This window comes from Hydra viridissima, unplaced genomic scaffold, assembly GCF_058129835.1.
Source record: "Hydra viridissima isolate aposymbiotic clone 2 unplaced genomic scaffold, HvirCarnegie_v1 scaffold_3, whole genome shotgun sequence".
Taxonomy (NCBI): domain Eukaryota; kingdom Metazoa; phylum Cnidaria; class Hydrozoa; order Anthoathecata; family Hydridae; genus Hydra; species Hydra viridissima.
This window is the reverse complement of record NW_028324302.1, coordinates 699,493-721,338: the sequence shown is the minus strand read 5'-3', so window position 1 is coordinate 721,338 and position 21,846 is coordinate 699,493. Positions and strand designations below refer to the sequence as shown.

At 28.0% G+C, this 21,846-nt stretch overlaps 1 long non-coding RNA gene and 1 pseudogene across 1 annotated transcript; both read left to right on the top strand.

The window, feature by feature from the left end:
* Window positions 1-332: 332 nt before the first annotated feature.
* Window positions 333-1,346, top strand: LOC149890508 (uncharacterized; annotated as a pseudogene).
* An 18,625-nt stretch (window positions 1,347-19,971) lies between these two features.
* LOC149890507 (uncharacterized) lies at window positions 19,972-21,434 on the top strand. The gene is made up of 5 exons (XR_016450414.1): window positions 19,972-20,090; window positions 20,302-20,424; window positions 20,636-20,758; window positions 20,974-21,090; window positions 21,312-21,434. It is a non-coding gene; the product is annotated as an uncharacterized LOC149890507 (long non-coding RNA).
* Window positions 21,435-21,846: the final 412 nt, after the last annotated feature.

Here is a 21,846-nt window from a genome sequence, read left to right as displayed (position 1 = left end):
TTTGTTAAATATTTATAATGAAGTTGCTTCTGCAAGTATGTCAAGCACAGCCAATGAAACCAAAGATATTATTTCTAAATCAAGCAATGTTAATGATGTTTCTGCTTGCCAGGTTTCTGTTGATGGTACCTGGCAAAAGAGAGGCCATCAATCTTTAAATGGTATTGTCACTGCAATATCAAGAGAGAATGGAAAATGTCTTGATTCAATTTTGTTAACTAAGTTCTGCAAAGCTTGTAGTTATTGGAACAAAAAAAAAGTCAACCCCAGGTTATCAAAATTAGAAAATAAATCATGTTTGTGAAGCTAACCACAATAAATCATCAGGATCCATGGAAGCGTCTGGTGCTGTTTCAATTTTTCAACGGTCAATTGAAAAGCATGGTTTAAGATATGAAGGATATATTGGAGACGGTGACAGCTCAGCATATAATGATGTTGTTGCAAGTAATCCATATCCAGGTTTTGAAATAAGCAGACTTCATTGTGTTGGACATTACCAAAAGAGACTTGGAAATCGTGCGCGTAACCTTAGAGTGACACTTAAAGTTCAGTTTCTTTCAGATGGAAAAAAATAGATGGAAAAGGTCGACTGACAGATAAAGCCATAAACACGTTTCAAAATTATTTTGGTATGGCTATCCGTCAAAATTTGAATAACCTATATGCTATGAAAAAAGGTGCTTGGGCTGTTTTATTTCACAAAAGTGACATAAGTGAAGAGTCAGAGAGACACAAATTTTGCCCACGAACTAGAACTAGTTGGTGTTTATGGCAGAGTAATAAAGTAACAGGTGAAACAACATACAAAACTAAATTAAGCTTACCATTAGCAATTAAAGCAGTACTTATGCCTATATTTACAGATTTGACAAATGCAACATTATTATCAAAATGTTTGCACGGACAAACTCAAAATAACAATGAAAGTCTGAATGCCTTAATATGGAAGAGATGTCCTAAAGATTTTTTTTTGGGAAAAAAGTTCTTGAGATTAGTATGAACTCAGCTATTATAGCATATAATGATGGAAGCACAGCAGTTGAAAAAGTAATTAGTGCTGGAGGTATCGAACCAAGTATATTTATGCAGGAAGGACTTCGTAAATTGGACTGCAACCGAATTAAAAAAATGAATCACAAATCAAGTGCTAAAGGTAAAATAAGAAGAAAACAGCTTAGAGCCATCAAAAAAGGTTACATAGATATTGAAAAAGAACTGGAAAAGGACCCACAATATAATAGTGGAGGTTTTTAATTGGGCTCGTGCTTCTTTTCCTAATATAACGAACTTTTATTTTGTTTTTTGTGTTTTTCTCAAAATGTCATTTTTACCAAATACCTAAATTTTAATACGCAATATTTTCAGTTTGGGACCATATGCTGACTTGAAATTTTCAGGGTGTATGTGTTATAAATTGACTTAGTTAATGAACCAAAACTACAAATAAATATGATGTATAAGTATGTTTAAAATCTTTTTTTTTTGCTTTTTTTGTTAAAATTTATCTTAAATATATAGAAAATTGTTTTTAAGATGTTCTATGCATCTTTAATGCATGATTTTGGTTCATAACCTCTTTGTACCTTTTAGGAACATAGTGTGAAAATTTCAGAGTTAAAAGATATATAGAACTGGAGATATCTTGTTTTAAATTACACCCATATTTTGGCAATTCGTAAGGAATAAGTGAGGCAAAAGTTGGGCAATCGAGATTTCTTATTTGAAAAAAAAAATCAACATACTTTTTTTAACTTGTGTATTGAAGTTTTAATTTTGTATTGATTATTTTAAGGAAATTTTTTAGAATGGGGGTGTACCACTTTAAAGTAGCTACAGGGCATGAGGCATGTAACGAAAAAACTGCCTGGTCAATACGCATTTAAGAAGAATAAAGTCCCACATTATGGAAAAATGGAAGCAATCCATACGCATTAATGAGAGATTCTGGGCAAATAACTCCAGCTGGGTAGACTCGAACTTAGAGTTAAAAAAATTTCCCCGTGAATTGAAAAAAAAAAGGCTCTTGAAAATTCATTGGCCAGAGAGAAATTTGGGCAATCATCCCCAGCAAGCACACAACATTAAAACAACGTTGAAACAACGTTGATCAACGTCGATCAACGTTATTTCAACGTTGTTTCAATGTTGTGTGCTTGCTTGGTCTGCTTAGGAACTTTCTTTTGCAGCTCAAATGAAATTAAGAGAAGTGTGGCAAGTAAGTTCGTTATTTCTTATGATGAAGGTTACTGAAAAAATACAAACTAGATCCAGGACCATCCGTCGAGCATTTCATTCATCTCAAAAGGATCTTAAAAAACCAAGCACTATGACTAAAACCAACGCTTTATCACTATATTTAGATAGTGACTTTTCAAAGTCATTATACCAACTTATAAGAAGAAATGTAAGAGAGCACAATACCATTATCTATTCACCTAATAGGAAGCTCCTGGAAGCAAAAAAAAATGCAATGCTGAGATTATCTCTTTTTTAGAAACTGTTACTGAAATTGTTCTGCATGATCTATTGTATCACACTACATCCAAAATAATTGATTTTAACAAAAACATAATAAATTTACTTAAAACTTCATCCTTTCCTCTCAATCTCATTTCAAAATTTGGTTGTTATGGTTCATCAGGACAGAACGAATTTAAATAAAGATTTTATTCAGATAATGATGTTTCTTTTTTTGACAGTAATTTATTCATTTTCTCTTTGGTTCCCATTAGATTCCATCCTTTTTTTATTTTTTGCAATAATCAATTAAATTCAATTATCCTCAAGAAAAGGTATTGGGCAGATAGTTCCACAGCCTAACAAAGGAGGTAGTGGTATTAGAAATATCAAAACGCTGCACGAAGATTTTTTCAACAAAACGAAACAGCATTTCAAATCACTGGCTTTGACAAGAATCCTTATTGAACCTTCGTTGTACTCTTCAGGTTATGTCAAGTGGAATGGTTATAAACACAGAAGCATTGAAAAATATGCATACGTAACAGCTGAGAAACTAATAGCGTCGTTTCCTTAGTATTCCTTATCACTTTCACTTTACAAGATTCTTATTCATGGGGCTTCAACCTTGAGGAATACATTGCTTCCAATAAGAATGATGTCAGAAGAGGCACAAGAAAGCAGGAACAAGGATCATCGAAATTTACGAAGAGATTATACAAGAAAATTTTAGTTGACAACAAACAAGGACTTGATCCACCACCTTTTGGCAACTTCTAACGCAATCTCTCTATTAGAGGAAGCAACTGATTTCTCCAGATTTCTGAGATTCAATTTAATTTCCTCAAGAAAACTGTTCTTTTTTTAATTGTTAAGTATGAAAGTGATTTTCTCATTACCTGTTTAGAACTCTATGATCTTTTTTTTTTTTTTTTAACTATATAAGATGAGAAAATGATTGCTTTTCAATTAGAGAATTTAAATACCTTTTAGATAAATTTATTTTTTCAATCATGTCAGTCTATAAAAACATTTTTTTCATTTTTTAGCAATACTTTTAAGATAAAGTTATTTATTTTATATGAGTATTTATGGACAGTTTAAGAAATGTTGGCATTTTTTTGTGTGTGTTTTGAAGAATTTTTTAGCTTAAAATTATGATTTGAGCAAAATATTAAAGGTTGATTTTGGGTTGTTAGACTGTAACAAATAACATTTTCCTCAATTTTTTTATTAGAACTAGTTTTCTAATTTCATGTTCTAATTCAAAAAATTAAAGAAAGTGAGAGAGTACACTATGGTTTAGATGAGCAAATTATAATTATATAAATTTATAGAATGTTAAGTGTTACAGATGCTGAAGTTAAAATGCTGAAAGTTGAATGAGCTGAAAGTTACCCTTATACGGCCTGTTTCTTTAATATAAGGAAAATTCATTACCTGCTATCGTAAAGCGAAACTGAGTTGACAATATTTATTTGAAGAACTGAAAAAAAAAAGAAAACCATTCAAGAATCCCCTGAAATTGATTTAGCTGAAAATGTAAGTAAGATTTTCTAACCTACTTTAAAGAATATAAAGGAAACCTGCGTCATTTGAAGTAAATTATGTTTTCTGCACTGCTTTTAAATCAATCAATTTATTTGTGATAAAAAAGGCATTCATCTGGTTGCCAAACAAAATTTATTTTTACTGATATCACTCAACCGTGGTCACAAATATGGTCAAGAATAGTTATTAGGGTATATGTTTGTGAAGTTGTATAAAAGGTTTTAAAACTTTACATCTTTATTCACTTTCAGATGATCAGTTCAGTAATTAACTTATAAAGTATAAATCAAAAATGTCACTGAATTAAGTTGATGCCATTAAAGATAAAATTTTATAGTCAATCATTTTCACATTAAGTTTATATCAGATAGTAACTATTATCTTCACACAGTTTTTAAACATAAGTGAATTACTTGTAAACTCCGTTCCATGTTCAATTTATGCAGAGCTAAGAAGTATTTTGATACTATCTTCTCTTGAGGTTTTTACTTATTTTTTTAGTGAATATCAACTCATCAAATTTTGTATATCCTCAATTTGATATCTTGCTTTTTTGGTGTTGTCATTTTTTTTATGCTGTTGTGGATATGTGTAACCAGAGAATTTTACTATTTTAATGCATTTTTTCAATTATTACATGAAGTATGGTGCATATAATTTAAATTCAAGCACAAATAATTTAAGCCTGCTTGTTAAAATCAAAGCATTACTTACATATTGTCAAAGACTCATCAATTTTTATCAAGTCAAATTTGATTCAGCTTATTAGCTAAAATTAAGCAGCACAATCAAGGTACTTGTCTCATTATATCTCCAAATTTACTATTGTATTGGCTGCAAAGTAAACTTTAAAAGTTATTCTCTGAAATTTGAAAAAGCTGACAAATTTTCTAAAATTTGTGAAAGTTGACAAATTTTAGAGAATTGTTCAATGTTTTGTTAAACATGCACTTTTCTTATCAATTTAGTAATGCAATTGAGAAAGTTATAATGGGATTCTTGTTTTCAGATCTTTTAAGTGTCAAGTTAAACGAGTGACTAGTTGTTTTATTATGAAGAATTCACAACTTTTTTTCCCATGCCGTCAGTGTTGATTATTGTTTTAATCCAGCATATCATCAAAGTTTGTAATAAATGAAGAGTTACTATCTGGAACTGAATTGTGTAAAAATCAGGAATTAAATCTTCTTCAGCAACAAATATATATTCATTTTGTGGGAACAGTAAATATTCTTACAGCTTTTCTTAGAAATATTCTCCATTATAACTAAATTTAACAGTTTCTTTAGGTTATAGGAAAACTAGCCCCATAATATGTAAACTTTAAAATTAAGTAATTTTTTTTTTTTTTTTGAACTCTCTGATTATATATTAGTTTTTTAAATTGGATTTTTTAATATCAGACCAAACTTGCTAATTTTAAATTCTTCTTTTGCAAGCATATTTCTTTACAACTCAATAAAAACTTAATCTCTTTCATGTTTCTTAACATTAAAAGCAACAATTTTCCTTTTTGTAAATCTCCAGTTGCTCATGGCATTTCAATTATTTTTACTTTTATTTTGGTAACTTGAAAGTATAAATAATTTCAATGCCAGCATCTGGCTTGACAAAAGTACTCACTCTGTACAAGTAGCATATACTTATGTGACTTTAGTCTACTTTTTATCTCATGCTAAAATAATGCGGAGCCAGAAGAATTTATGGTAAACAAATTCTATAAGTGACAAATAATATCAAATAATAATGAATAATCCTAATCAGTCTAAGAGGGAAACCATTTCATTTCATTTACAAGTTGTTTTATTGAAAAGTTTCATAACATTTTGCTTACGCAAACTTTTAGCTAGCTTTGCATTTAAGGAGGCATTAGTTCATTTCATAAACTTTTGTAACACTTTAAAAGTATTTGTACTGATTTTGATATGAAATATTTGTGGTTTTTTAAATTAGAGAAGACCAAAAGTCAGCAGAAATCCATTTAAAAGCAAACAATAAATACTATATTGAGGCCCTGATGTGTCAATATCAAGGAGAAGATTCATTATCAGTTGCTTTTATGCAAAATGAAAAAACTGAATGGTTTAGTCAAATGAGAATTGGTAAGTTCTGTAATGTAATTCTGTCTTTTACGTGTATTTAAGTTATCTTTTTCTTACTTTTGGATATTAAATTACGTTATTATTTTGTTCTCAAACATATTAGCTAACAATTATTCTAAATTTGATAAAATACAAAAAAAGGAATGACCAAGTAACATTAAAAATATCGACTATTTGTTTAAAATATCGACATGATTAACAAGTAAATTGCTTTGTGCTTGATGCATTCAGAATGCTTCTTTATCATTCTCATTGTTCTTAGTAATAATTTTGTATGGAAATTATTATGCAAAATTATTAAGTAATTTCCTTTTTCTATAAAAAATAACATAAATGAAATAAGAAATGGCTTCCAGGTTCTGTAACATCAAGTTTTTATAGCACTAAATTTAACAATTGTTAAAGTACATATCATAATTTCAATATTTTTGAAATTTAAACAATGTTTAACAAAAATACTAAAATTATATCTTTTTTATGATCTAGAAATGTCTTGTTGAAGATATACTATTATAATTCAGGGATATGTGGTAATCATTGCCAATTGTGGCTGGCAGTATAAATCTATAACCATCATCAGCTGTTTATATAAATTAAGACACCACAGTTATGACTAGTCTATAATGTCTCAAATCTTGATTCTGTTTGTGACTTCTTAAAATACTTAGACTTCTGAGAAACTTGTTGTATGTATGTAAACAAAATTAGGAAACTCCCCAATAAGAAACTTTCAAATGAATATTTCCCTTTAACTATCAGTTTTTTTTAAAAAAGGGATTTAGTAAATGGTGTTTGCAAGAAATTTCTAGAAAAATCATTTCCTTCATTTCTTATGAATACTTTTTTGATATTTAGATGAATACCCATATGATAGCTTCAATATTATGGAAAATGAAATATGTATTTCTGAGAACGGTACTTATAGAGTTTGCACATGTAAAAATGGCTATGCATATGAAAATCAAGGTTCATCATGCGTAGGTATTTTCTTTCTTTGACTGTAATACTTAAATTCATAAACATCATGTAACACATGCCACATATTCATAAGTCAGTAGAAAATATTTTTATCGTAATATTATTTCAAAAAATGAATTTAAAAATGGTATGAAGTAATTAAGTGAAAAAAACCTAATTACTTATATCTTTACTCTACGCATGTTAATTGAAAAGCTATGCAAATATAGCAATGGCTGAAATATTTTTTAAGAATTTAATTTGTTGTTTCTAAATACTTCTATTAGCAACCAAATAAAGAAAATATTTAGAGTTATATTACACATTGAAACATATTACTTTCTCTTAAGTAACTTTCCTATAATGATAATTCCGTTTTTAATTTAATTGCTTAATTTTTTTTTTTTTTTTTTCTTATTTTGTTTGAGCTAGGTTGTTCTGGCAAGCTTACAAAAAGCTAAAATGTAAAAATCCGATAGTTTCTAAATCCGCATAACAGTTTTTGTTTTCTAAGAGCTTTTTAAAGATTAACTTTTTTTTTGTTGTTGTTTTAGTTTACATTATTTACATGTCGTGATTTACATGTAATATAAATATATATACTTGGAATTTGGAAGAAGATCATATTGATCTTGTCGCCAGAACTATATAAAAAATTACAATATAACTTTTAGACCATATAATACAGTTTATAACAAAATATTGTTCAAAAGATTTGAAAAATAGTTAGAATAACATCTCAAAAATATTTCAATTTATTATCCGTTGAAAAAATAATATTCTTTAACTTATTTTTAAAAACAGAAAAAGAGATAGATGAATTTAAATTAGGCTGGACAGTTTTATTCCAGAGATAAGGTGCTCGATAATCTATACAAAACTGTTTAAGCTTTGTTTGACAAAAGGGTTCTTTTAAATAGTTTTTATTTCGCAAACTATATTTATTCTTTACTTTAAAACTATTGCGAGTAACAGCCAAATAACTTATTTCTTAGAGTGGCACCAAAACTTTTATAAACCAAACTTTAATTAAGCATTTTTTATGTTTGAAAAATAGTACATGCATTCTCGTGTGTTGTTTTGGTAGTTAAAAATGATAATGACAGGTGTTTTAACATTTCTTGGTAAATTCAATTTTTTGTTCGTTTAAGAAAAACCTTTAAACCTGAGTTCCATGAATCATAGAGAGCAACTGAGGAAATACATTTATTGATGAGAAACTTTTACACTCACGATAGAACTTTTAAGGAAACTTATTGACCCATGAATAAAAGAAAGAAAAGAGGAAAGAGTATCAAACTGGTCAAAAAGATTGTAAAATAGATGGAGTTATATCAAGATTTGAATTTGCTTATTAGTACTGTGATAATAAAAAATACTAAAAAATCCCCTTGGATGGCTCCCCTTCTTAAAGAAAGACGAGTTCAAAAAGTTTAAAAGATTTTAGCCGTTATTTAAAAACAAGATAAAAGAAAATTTTGTGCAATGAGGAATTTTCATTCAAAAAGAAAAGCAATAGTACATGCATTAGGTTGTACCATTATTTTTCCTTAAGTTCAAGTGTTTCACTTCACTGGTCCTGTCTTCCCAACCAATTTGTAGAGTTGTCATTTTCCCTACCCATCCAAAAAGCAAATCTAAAATAAAACATTTTACAGCTAAACAAACATATTCTTTTTTAAAATCATAATTAAGAGTGTAAATAAAATACTTTTCAAATAAATATTTCAAAACTTTTTCAAATCCTCTGGAGAAGGTGATGGTGATTCAAGTCCTCTTCAGTTTTTTTTTTTTATGGAAAGAGTTAGTTTGGGTTTCTTAGCTGGTTGATGACACATCAACCCCTCTTTCAGCCAACTGCAATTGGTCCAGTCCGACATAAAAACACAAGCTTTGTAGATAAGCTCAACACTTGGTGTTGTTTTGCATTTTGGTGATTCCTTAAGACCAAAGTCCTCTGCAGTGATATTTAAGTTCTAAATATAAGTTCTATTTCCGTTTTTGCTCAGTTCTGGTAGCATTGATTTAATTTTTAACTTTAATTTTACTTATTTTGAATCATTTCTGATGAAATTTATATCAGTTCAGTTGTTATGATTTTAATAACTTTTCTTATTTCAGTTACTAATTCAGTTCATATTTTACTTTTATCAAATTTTACAGCAATTAGATGTCCTAACGTAACATTTTTTTGAAAAAATCGAAGTGTAGTATTGAAGTGTATGAATTTGGATAACTTCTACTAGATGCATTTATTTTAAAACAAATTTATGGCACCTTCCGGGGCCTCAAAAAACAAAAAAAACTTACACCACCCTGGCATAAGTTGGCGCAAACAATAAAAAAGATTATTTACGTATAAGTGAGTAAAAATTTATGAAAATTATTTAACAATTTCTATGAGCTGGTTGCAATTAGTATTTTGAATAGGAAAGCAATACAATGACCCATCTTTGTTCCTGGTTACAAAATCCCCTTAAAAAAATTTTTTTGTAAAAAAAAGAACTTTTTCTATATTGTTTCAAATAAAAATTAAAAAAAAAATAATTTTATAAAAACATTTTTGCTTTCCAACTACTCCATGAAAATTAGGCCAATAACCCCCAAAAGCCTTTCAATAAACGGCCTATAGATCCTGTAAAACGGAAAATATTTAAAAAAAACCTGACTGACAATAGCAAAGCAATTGTGACTGGAATATATAATTGTCAACTAGGAAAGTTCTCTAAGATTTTTACGACTTTTTGATGAAAGACTCTGCAGATAAACGCAATTCGTCAACTTGCCCCTGCTGCCAACTAGCCCCGGTCTCCCTATTATTATTATAAGAAATAATGTAAAACATAAGTTTCAAGAAAAACATTTAAACAATTTTTTAACTTAGTATTATACAATCTAAATAAGCATACAAATAGTCATAAAATAGTCATTCAATAATTCAATTGAGTTATAATAAGATTTTCTTTCGAAAATGAAAGAAATTATCTGGTTGAATTGTAATTAAAAGTTTTAGTTCAGATGCATAAAAAATCTTATCTCTAATGATTTTTTCATTCGATTGCGGCGATCAACAGTTAAAATTCCACAAAGTGGAAAAATCGTTTCTACAAACGCCTGTGATGCTGGGGCGGACAGTAAATCTTCAGCCAACATTGCAATCTTGCTATACTTGCTTTTGTTTTTCTTTCCTAAAAAGCAGGTTGTTACTTAGCAGCACATCACCACCGCTTATGTTTGCCAAATACCTTGACATATTCGACGATATGGAAAATGATCTGGCAGGGATATATCAGTTTGTAATACTGAGACTGGATCCATTCTTCCTCAGATTCATGTTTAGACTTGTCAGATTCAAACCCGTAAGACTCAGATTCGTCAGATTTCTTGGCTGCTTGCACATCCTGTAGGGTAAGGTTGCCAATTTGTACCCCCTAAGACTAAATTTAAAAACGTAGGCAATCTACTGAGTAGAAACATGGATTTTCAATTGGATATCATAATTTAGGGATTGTTTGTTGTAAAGATGTTAAAAAAACTCAAAGTTTAAAAAGCGTTAAGTCTCGAAGAATCAAATTAAAAAAAAATAGCGCTAAGAGTACAATTAAGGAAACTAGGTCCTTAATTGTACCATTGTAATCCAATATTTAAGCACTTTCTTGATTTAAAATACTTTACAACTTCGCAACTATTTTATGATTTTAGACTTAAGGAATTAAACAAACTGATTAAAAGGAATGGTTTTTTATAAAATCAGCAATTGGAAATATTCTTATATAACATAACACCTAACTCCCCGTAATATAATGAAATGAAGTTTTTTATTTAATAAACTCTATGCAACTTGAATTTTTTCGTCTGGAAAATCCCGAAAACAGGTATCACCACACATGGTACAATTTTTATTTAAATTTTATGTTTACCAATGGGTTTGCTAAGATTAGAATAGAAGATGAAGGTAGGTATTAAAGATAGTTATACTAAGTAATGCAAAACAATATATACTATATCTGTTTTAAGGTGGCTTCACAGGAAATGTTTTTTTTTAGTAAAATAACTTAAATCTGTTCTAAAATCAGTTTTATAAATTCAATTTAATGAAAATAACAATAAAATATAAATGCTTATTGAAAAAAAAAAAAAAAAGAGGACTTTATTTATAAAAAAAGCATAAAAAAGCATATATTTATTTATTTTTCAAAACACGATTAAACCAGAATGGCTAATTAAAACAACTCGCAACTTTGCAATATTATTATCTGATATATGAGGTAGAGGATGAACTAAGATCAATATATAAAAACAAAAACATTTCTTTAAAGTCCCTAAAAACTGAAAATTGACTAATTTTTAGGGGGTAGGGTTCAAAAAAAGACTTAGCAATCAATAAATATTCATTCAATTATCAAGATTCTAGTTCATTCTCTACATATATATGTATTGGACAATTAGGGAAAGTTTGAAGGTCTAAGCATTTTTTAATGTTGAGATATCGTGTTTTGAGTTTATAAATTATGTTAAAATCTTCATTTTTAGATATAAGGCAAATAAGTTAAAAAAGTTTTAAAAACATCCCTTTTTGTAGCTATTTTTTGATAATTGTTCTTGATCTTTATCAATCCAACCTTTCCTAATTCCTCTCAACTCTTTTCTTCTTTTTTTTTTTTTTGGTTGTCCTTTTTTCACCATATTCTGTAACCGCTTTCGGTCTTTTTTTACTGAACTGGTTATTGTATTTTTTCCAAAGTCTAGATTTAAATCTTTAAATACACGATAAATACCAGATGAACCTTCATTAAAAGAAAGAACTGCTGAGTTTACTCCCATTTCAAGAACATCTGTCTTTACATAAACATTTTTAGGACATCGGGACCAGATGATATTATTTAGTCCTTCATTACAATTTTGAGTTTGCCCACTTGGACAAGTGCTTCTCCAGAGTTAAGTTTTTCTTTTGACTCTTGCTTAACATTAAAAGCAGCCTCATTCATTGATTGTTCTGAAGCAACTTTGTACGCTTCTTTAACGGTTTTACTTATATTGTCAAAAGCATTTACAGTTAAACATGACATGTTCATAAGTCGTGAAAAATTAACCATTGGTTGGTGTCCTTTTCCAATTTCACGGAATCCAATTACCATTCTCAGGTTAACATCAAACATGTTTCTACCTTTTTTATCATTTTTAACAATGTTTGAAGTAAAATTACTGTATGTAAAAGAACATTGTGCATTTGTACATGTTAAAATAAGTTTATGGGAGAAACCCATTCTGCTAGAATAATCATCTGTGATGTTAACTTTACTTTTACAATCAGGACATGCACTAACCAAATCAAATAACTGTTTGATAAAAATAAAATTAACAAGAAGAAAATAATCATTTGTGTTGGCATTACTTGTATCTTCGACATCAAACTTTAACTTTTTAGAACTGGTACATGAAACATTTTCAGACAAGTTACCAGTTACATTCGTATCTTTAATACATTTGGTGTGCTTGTTACCACTAAATTTTCTCTTCTTAGATCTTGAAGTATTCTTATAATTACCCATTATATATTTAATTTATTAATCTAAAAAAATATTTCAAGTAAACATTGTATCAACACAACTTGTGTTAGTATAATGGTTTTGTCACAAGAAGTAATTAAATGATCGTGGAATGATGCAATTTTAATAAGTGGAACGGTTTTATTTTTAAAAATGAACATGGTTAGCCTCTAAACTAAATCTTTTATAATTGCAGAACACGAAAACATACCAAAAGAGTGGTTAAACAAAAGTTTTCATACTGCTTTTTTCCGTTGCTATAGGCGTTGCTAAGGAAGCTACTTTATATCATACCTGCAAAATGCAAAATTGTTGCTTAAAAAATTAAAATTATTAAAAAATAATTGTACCATCATTTTCAGCATTGTTAAAAGTCTCAAAAATCATGTTTTTCAATTTTTTTTTTTTTTTTTTTTGATTTTACACCTTTTATTTCCTGTGAAGCCACCTTAAAAACAACCACACAAAATATTGTAAAATAAAATACATAAAAACTATATTTTTGGCAAAAGTTTCAGATATATTGTGTCTGTGTTTGATTAACACCTGCACAGTCAACATGACACCAGCCTTGACATATTGTTAAAACTGAACTAGAGAGTGGATCTTTTTAAGCACTGCTTGTCAATACAAGAGTATTACTGAAATTTTTCTTTTTTTGTTTAAGTGGTGACGTTTGTATTGTAAGTATGTATATTTCTCTAATTGGAATCTCAAAAGGAACTTTTGAAACTTTACATGCGTTTTTTAGCGGTCAGAATGGTTGCGTCGGTAAAATTTAGAATATGCCTTGAGGGACAATTTACGCAACTAATCTGACATTCAGATAATTAAAAAACTTGACAACTAAAATAAGATATTTTAAATTCTAGTTATTTATTTTGAATTTAGATAAATTATGCATTAACATAAATATATCTTCATAAAATCTTTAAATCATAAAATCTATAAATCATAAAATCTATAAATCATAAAATCTATAAATCATAAAATCTATAAATCATAAAATCTATAAATCATAAAATCTATAAATCATAAAATCTATAAATCATAAAATCTATAAATCATAAAATCTATAAATCATAAAATCTATAAATCATAAAATCTATAAATCATAAAATCTATAAATCATAAAATCTATAAATCATAAAATCTATAAATCATAAAATCTATAAATCATAAAATCTATAAATCATAAAATCTATAAATCATAAAATCTATAAATCATAAAATCTATAAATCATAAAATCTATAAATCATAAAATCTATAAATCATAAAATCTATAAATCATAAAATCTATAAATCATAAAATCTATAAATCATAAAATCTATAAATCATAAAATCTATAAATCATAAAATCTATAAATCATAAAATCTATAAATCATAAAATCTATAAATCATAAAATCTATAAATCATAAAATCTATAAATCATAAAATCTATAAATCATAAAATCTATAAATCATAAAATCTATAAATCATAAAATCTATAAATCATAAAATCTATAAATCATAAAATCTATAAATCATAAAATCTATAAATCATAAAATCTATAAATCATAAAATCTATAAATCATATATTCTACTTTTTTTAGTGAAATACGCTCAGCCATAAAAACCTAAAATAAGAAATCTCCTATAACAAACCAACAAGAGCTTATTCTGGCCTTAATGCAGTTGGATGACAAAAAAAAACAGTTGACCACTTAATTTCATTCAGCAAAGATAAAAAATAAATTAAAAACTTCTTATGGGTTGTAAAAATAACGAGTTATGTTAAAAGCACAATATAGATATTGGTACAATATTAGCAACCTTACCCTAATAGCCTGATGGTTTTAAACATACTTATTTTTTTTTTTTAGTTAAAAAATATTAATCGTTATATAATAATATATAAACTTGGTATCTGAAAGAAGATCCAAAAGATCTTGTCGCAAGAACCATAGAAAATATATCAACCGTTATATATAATAAAAAAAAAATACAATCGATTTAATAACTAGTAACAATGTAGAAACAAAAACTGAAAATATTTTTGCAAATTATCCACAGTGAAAACAATTTTTCATTTCAAAAATATTTATATATATTGCCAGTAGAAAGAATATAGTTTTTTAATTTAGTTTTAAAAACTGAAAATGAAATTGACAAATCAAAATTTGGAACAACAATTTTGTTCCATAAATATGGTGCTCGATAGTTTATGCAAAACTGATTAAACTTTGTTTGACAAAAGGGTTCAAGTAATAAAATATTATTTTGTAAAAGATATATGGCCCATATTAGAACCATTGTCTGAAACAATCAACATAACTTGATATTCTCTAATGCCTCAATGTTCAAAACATTTCTTCAAACATTCGGCAAGCATCTCACCAGTGTGGGGATGTTGGATTTCCATCAAATTTAGGAAAACATATCGTGTTTTTTCAATGGTGGTGTTATAGAAACAAGCAGATATTCCAACAAACGATGCTGTGAGACCTTTCTTCTTCCAACTATAAAGACAATTTATTACTTTGCATGTACGATTAATCAAGTCTTTCAGTTTTGCAGATTGTTGAAGAAAACGCTTGTTTATCCGCTTGTTCAGTTTTGCAGACCCTGCAATACAAGATTTAACTCAGCTAAAGTTTAATGCAAATCAGTGTGTGTTATTAGTTACTATCGTCGTACATTAATGATACTATAATTACAGGTAAACTCAATTTTTAAATTCAATCAATACTAAACAATTTTTAAATTTTCAATTAAAAATTTTTCAGTATTGATTGAATTTAAAAATTTAGTTGTGCTAATCATTACCTGGCAATTAAAATTTTGGGTCAAAAACTGTTTTTTATCAATTACTCCTCTTTTGTATTTTCTTTTTATTACAAATAGCTCTTCTTTTTTTTTCTTTATTAAAAGCGGTGGAACTTATGTTTACTTGTCTTCAAAAAATTTTCCTTCTGACTTCTATTTATTTCTTTACTTCATCTGTTTTATCAACAATTTTAAATTCTTCAATAATAAAAACTCTTTCTCTAAAATTCTTTTTAAAAATTTTTTTTAAAACTCAGATTTCTTCCTTTTTTTCGATTATATAAAAAGAAGACCTTTTTCCTCTTTCTTTTTCGTTTACTCAATCAGAAATCCTTCTCTCTCTTTTTGTGTTTAAAGAAGTCCTTCGTAACATTATTTTTGAGCTTTTATAGTTCTAATTATTATTTGTTTTGTTGCTATATCTACTTTTAATCAATTTGCTTGACAGGTAAATAGGTCTCTAAGTGTACGTCTTTTCTTAATTGCTGTCTTTTTATTTTTGCTTCATTAGGTTTTATTGTGTTATCGTTTTTTCATATGACATGGTGAATAAGTCTCTGTATGTACGTCTTTTCGCTGTTTTTAACTTCTCTCCCTCCTCACAATATGCGCTATCAAGTTACTGGAATTTTTCCGCCATGAACCTATAAAGGTGAGTTTCCACTCATCCGTTTTTGCTAAGGGAAAGGGAAAAGGAAGGGAAAATTAATCACATGAGCGTGCGCAGTTTGTAATTTTATTTTGAAAATTAATCACTACGCATGCTCAAGTAATTAATTTTCCCATTCCTTTCTCTTTCCCGTAGCAAATCGGATAAGTGGAAACTCACCTTAAGAGATGAACGTGCAACCTATTGTTTTTTTTTCGAACCATGCTCGTTGCGCATTGTTACAAATCTTTTGTTTTAAACAATAGAAATTAAATTATATTAAAGTCTATTGAATTCGACGAAAGTTTTTGGTTTCTTCTAACCAGTAACATCAACTTCCTTTTAGTTATTCAAGATAATAGCATTAGAATCAGGTTTAAGCTTAATTTCATATAGCTAGATATTCTTAATACTTTAAGAAACAACACTGATAATAATACAGAACTTGAGATCATTTACTTAACTACTTTAGTACATGTATAACTAGAGATGCAGTAAATAATACAAGTTATCAACTAGTTTTGTAGCTACCTAGAGCACAATGGTTTCATGTCCAGGGAACTACTCCATCTACTATATTGCTGTAGACTTCTAGTTTATGAATATTATAGATTTTTCTACTTTTATGTTTAACAACAGAAATATATACAGTTAAGGATAAATAACGTATACATAAAATGAATGTAAATACAAGAAAGAAAAAAAATCTGTCACAGTTTTGAAAGAATTTAGCAAATTTAGCAAATTTATGGTAAATCGCAAGAATAAATAAGTATTTAATTTTAACATAACATGATTTATCAGCTATATATAAACTAATTTTTATTTGACAAAAACAATTGGGTTATTATGTGCCTTTTATGACAAATGAAATAATATATGAAATATGAAAAGCGAAAACATGAAATATCTGGCCGCATTTTGTAAGATAACTATAAATTTGAATAGCTTTAAAAGGTTTTGCTTTATCAAATGAATTATAAAAAAGCCCATTAGAAAATACACCTACTAAAGAATAATCTATAGTAGAATATATATTATGGAACTTATAGAGTAGTCGGGGCAAAAAATAGCGACATATTGGTAAATATACTCAAAAATACACAAAATTAAGCCTGGTGAATGAAGGACCAAGAAGTTGAATGAAACCAGATCTTGAAAAAAAATTTATTTAAGCTTTTTTATATTTCGCTATACTTTTTTTAGTCATTTTAAAATTACCCTTACAGGTCTGTTTTATTATTGACGGAACTTTGTTTACACGAAAAAAGTACACAAATTTACAAATAATGATCTTGGAAAAATGATGAAAATCTGTTCGTGCCGACAACTAATTTTCTTTTACCTTGGTGTAATTTGTTTAGTAATTTGTCACCGCGTGAAGTAGTTATTTTATTCTGAACAATCTTGTTAAACAAATGCTATAAAAGTTTAACCTAATACCACGTGATCAGAGCTTCTGTTGTAAAACTGTGAGCAGCCATTTTGATAGATTTTTTTGTTGACGGGTGAAAATTTAGAGTTTGTCTGAAACTCGCATTGCTCGCTGATTTTTGCGGCCTCTTTGATGTAAAACAATGGTTGCATGTCCATCTCTTACAGGTCCATGTTTCCGACAAGAGTTGCGTCAAACGCGACCTCATTATTCTTATCCTGTATTAGACATAAGGATTTGTCGGTTTTTTCATCGTAAATGAACAGTTTCTATATAGGACTCTCAAAAGATTGAACACAATGAATTTATACTTAACGTAGTGACGAGAGCGTGACTAGTTTTGCGATCTAATAATACATCTATAAGCGTTCCTATTATGATTGTAATTGTCAAACATGTACGCCAATTTTAAAGCAAGTTGTAAAGTTTGTGAAGTGATTGTCAAAAAAGAAAAAAAAAATGTTGTATTAAATTTTTTTTAATTTTCAATAATTTTCGTTCGGTAATAATTCCTAATTCTATTCCTATTTTCTTTTCCAATGCTTGTATTCAATTCTATTTCAGTTTTCATTCTTCAGATAATTGCTAATTTTAGTTTTTATTCATATTAACAATATCGATTATTTTTACTTCTAATTTTTCTTAACGTTAATGAAAATATCACCGCTTCTCTGTAGTATGAACTTTTTTTTTCTGTTGCATAATGATTTACTCTTTAGCAGTATTAATATTTTATGAAAGTTTTTTAAAAAATGGATAGAGTTGGATATACTTGCATTTATAAAAAAGTTACATTATATCTTTTATTTAAAGATTAGGATCTGTAAGTGCTTTTAAATGTTTTCTATATCCTAATAAATGTGTGTAGACATCATCCTAATATCCTTATCTGGGGCCCTAAGATAAAGTTCTAGGTGTCCCCATGGAATTGTTTGACATTTTAAATTTTTTTATATATACTTTTTTTGTAGGTGTTATTGATTGTAACGTTAATTGTAAATATCCTAATTCAACTTGTGAAAATCTATGGGGAAGAAATAAATGCTTTTGTCCAAATGGCTCCTTGTTTAATGAAACCATACTAGATTGTGAAGGTAGGATCCACAAGTTTAAAATTTCATTGAAAACTTTTTAAGCAATGGTTTATAAAAGGGTTTATTGCTTTTACTGAAGAACAACTTCTTGGGATCATTTGGAGTTGATGATTTTCTTTTGATAAAATTTTTTAGGTCAATGAATTTGCTTTATCAATCATATAAGTTTTAATTATTGATGTTTGGTGATACAGAAAACAAACTTTTGATTGCTGAAATAATTGTCATTTGTCTTTTTAAAATTGATTTTTGTCATTTTTGGAGTAAGTTAAGAGGAGGGAACATCAGTATCATTTTTTTTACAAATCAATTACAGCTACATAAATCTAGTTCCATTCTGGAGCTAATCCTTTTGTTACAATTTTTAACTTCTATAAAGCTTATTAAGTAATTGAAACATTAACAGAATATTTTTATATTATAAAATGCACCTTGATAAATATGGTTTGGTTTCAATAACTTGATTTAGCTACAATTTTTTTTTTACCTCATTTATTTTCAAGAACTGAAACAAATTTGTTAACATTTTATAACATAGCAACAGAAATGCCTTAGTCTTTTTTTTGAAAATATATTCTTCTTTACTTTTCATCTTACACAAATATCTATTTTTTCTCAGATATTGATGAATGTTTGGTAAGCTGCAGATATCCAAATTCTAAATGTATAAATTTAAATGGAACATTTGATTGCATTTGTCCACAGGGATACTTTTTTAATCGAACAGTTTTGGAATGCCAAGGCAAGTTTCCTTTCTTACAACTTTACTCTTTTGATAATATAAGCTACTTCTGTTTTTCTAAACTTAAGTTTAGCTTAATGTAATAAACTTTCGGAAGATTTTTTGATTTCAAAAAATCTTCTGAAAGTTTATTCAAAAAATCTTCTGAAAATTCTGTTTTATACCATATTTTTTGTCAATTTTGAAGAGCTGATGCAATGACAATTTATTTGTATTGCCTGTATAGCATACCATTTTGAATACTTATAGATTTTGACGAATGTTCAGTGAACTGTATGCACCAAAACTCAACTTGCAAAAATTTTAATGGAACATTTGAATGCAATTGTCCGCTGGGATACCATTTTAAAGACACAATCAGAGATTGTCAAGGTTGATAAATATTCTTACCTACTGCTAAAATTTTTGATAGGCTTAAACTTTCATATTTAAGTTTATTAGTTTCGTATTTAAGTTTATTATTCATATATAAGCTTTTAAGTTTATTTTTGTACACTCAAAATGTTTGAGAGATATTTCTGTTTTAAAAATTCTACTTCTTTTCTTCATTAAAGGGCTACACACTTTCAACGCTTACTTCAATCATCTATAGCGTATGTTAATTTATATAAATTTAGACTTTGATGAATGTTTGGTAAACTGCAGGTATGCAAACTCAACCTGCCTAAACTTGAATGGAACATTTAAATGTATTTGTCCACAAGGGTATTTTTTCAATGACTCAGTTTTGGAATGCCAAGGTGAGTAAAAGACCTTCCATAGAACTTTACTAATACGATAACTATTGCTTTTTTTTTTTTCTGAACTATAAGTTTAGCTTTATCTACTAAACTTTCAAGAAGTATATTGTTTTAAGAAATTCGCTTTAAAGCAGAACTTTTTTGTTCTTGGACGTCTGACAAAGTGCTAACTCCAAATGCATGCAGTGCATAATACGTTTCAATTTTTTAGATTTTGATGAATGCTTAGGAAGTTGCAAGTATGGAAACTCCACTTGTCTAAACTTGAATGGAACATTTAAATGCATTTGTCCACAAGGGTATTTTTTCAATGACTCAGTTTTGGAATGCCAAGGTGAGTAAAAGTCCTTCCATAGAACTTTACTAATACGATAACTATTGCTTTTTTTTTTTTCTGAACTATAAGTTTAGCTTTATCTACTAAACTTTCAAGAAGTATATTGTTTTAAGAAATTCGCTTTAAAGCAGAACTTTTTTGTTCTTGGACGTCTGACAAAGTGCTAACTCCAAATGCATGCAGTGCATAATACGTTTTAATTCTTTAGATTTTGATGAATGCTAAGGAAGTTGCAAGTATGCAAACTCCACTTGTCTAAACTTGAATGGAACATTTAAATGCATTTGTCCACAAGGTTATTTTTTCAATGACTCAGCTTTCGAATGCCAAGGTGAATAAATATTTTAATATACAGTAATGTTTTTAGGATAACTAAAAATTTTTCCTTTTTTTTAAAGTTAAGATGTGCTTAGTGTGCTCGGTTTTTAAGATTTTTTTTTTTTTCAAATTTCCACTTTATGGTTAAATTCTTGTTGACTTTCAGGAGCAGATGCAATCAATGCTTTTTGTTATTGCGTGATGTACATTATTTTTGTATACTTTTAGATTTTGATGAATGTACAGTAATCTGTAAAGACACAACTTGCACAAATTTGAATGGAGCCTTTGAATGCCATTGTCCGCAGGGGTATCATTTTAATGACACAGTTGGAGAATGTCAAAGTTAATAAATATCCTTCATACTGCTTTGTTTTGTGTTTTTTTAAATTGTAGCTTTTCTCATTCATCTAAGTTTATAGTTCAGTTAAATGCATTTAAACCGTTAATTCAGATATTGTTAGGTTTTTGAAGGACAATCAAATCTAGCATTTTTTATAATTGCTTCTTATTTAATAATTCTTTTTCTAGTTATCCACAATGCATATTAACTTGGACTTTTTTAGATTTTGAAGATTGCTCAGTGAGCTGCAAGAATGTAAACTCTAGTTGCACAAAGTTTAATGGAACATTTAATTTTGATTGTCCTTATGGATACTTTTTTAATCGCACAGTTTTGGAATGCGAAGGTAAAATAAAGCATTTATTCATTTACTTCTTTTTAGCAGTTTATAAATTTTAAGAAAAAGTTGAGCTCCTTGTTTAAATTTAATAATGCACGCATCACTTATCTTCTTTTAAAAATTTAATCAGATGGTTAATGAATGTGAAAGTGAAAACGTTAGAGAGGTGATGTTGATGTTTGAACATGTTTTTAAATTTTGAAAGCTTATTAGATAATTTAAGAAATGCAAATAGTAATGCACATTAATACAAAAACTTTGAATAAACAGTCAGAAATTAATTTGCCTAACACTTTCAGAGTTTTACAAGACTATTCAGAAGAAAAAAATCAATATTAAAGTTAATTAGCCTCTGTTGTTTGTATTGACTATATCGTCCCAATTTGTTATAACAGTTTTTAACAAAAATATAGAATTT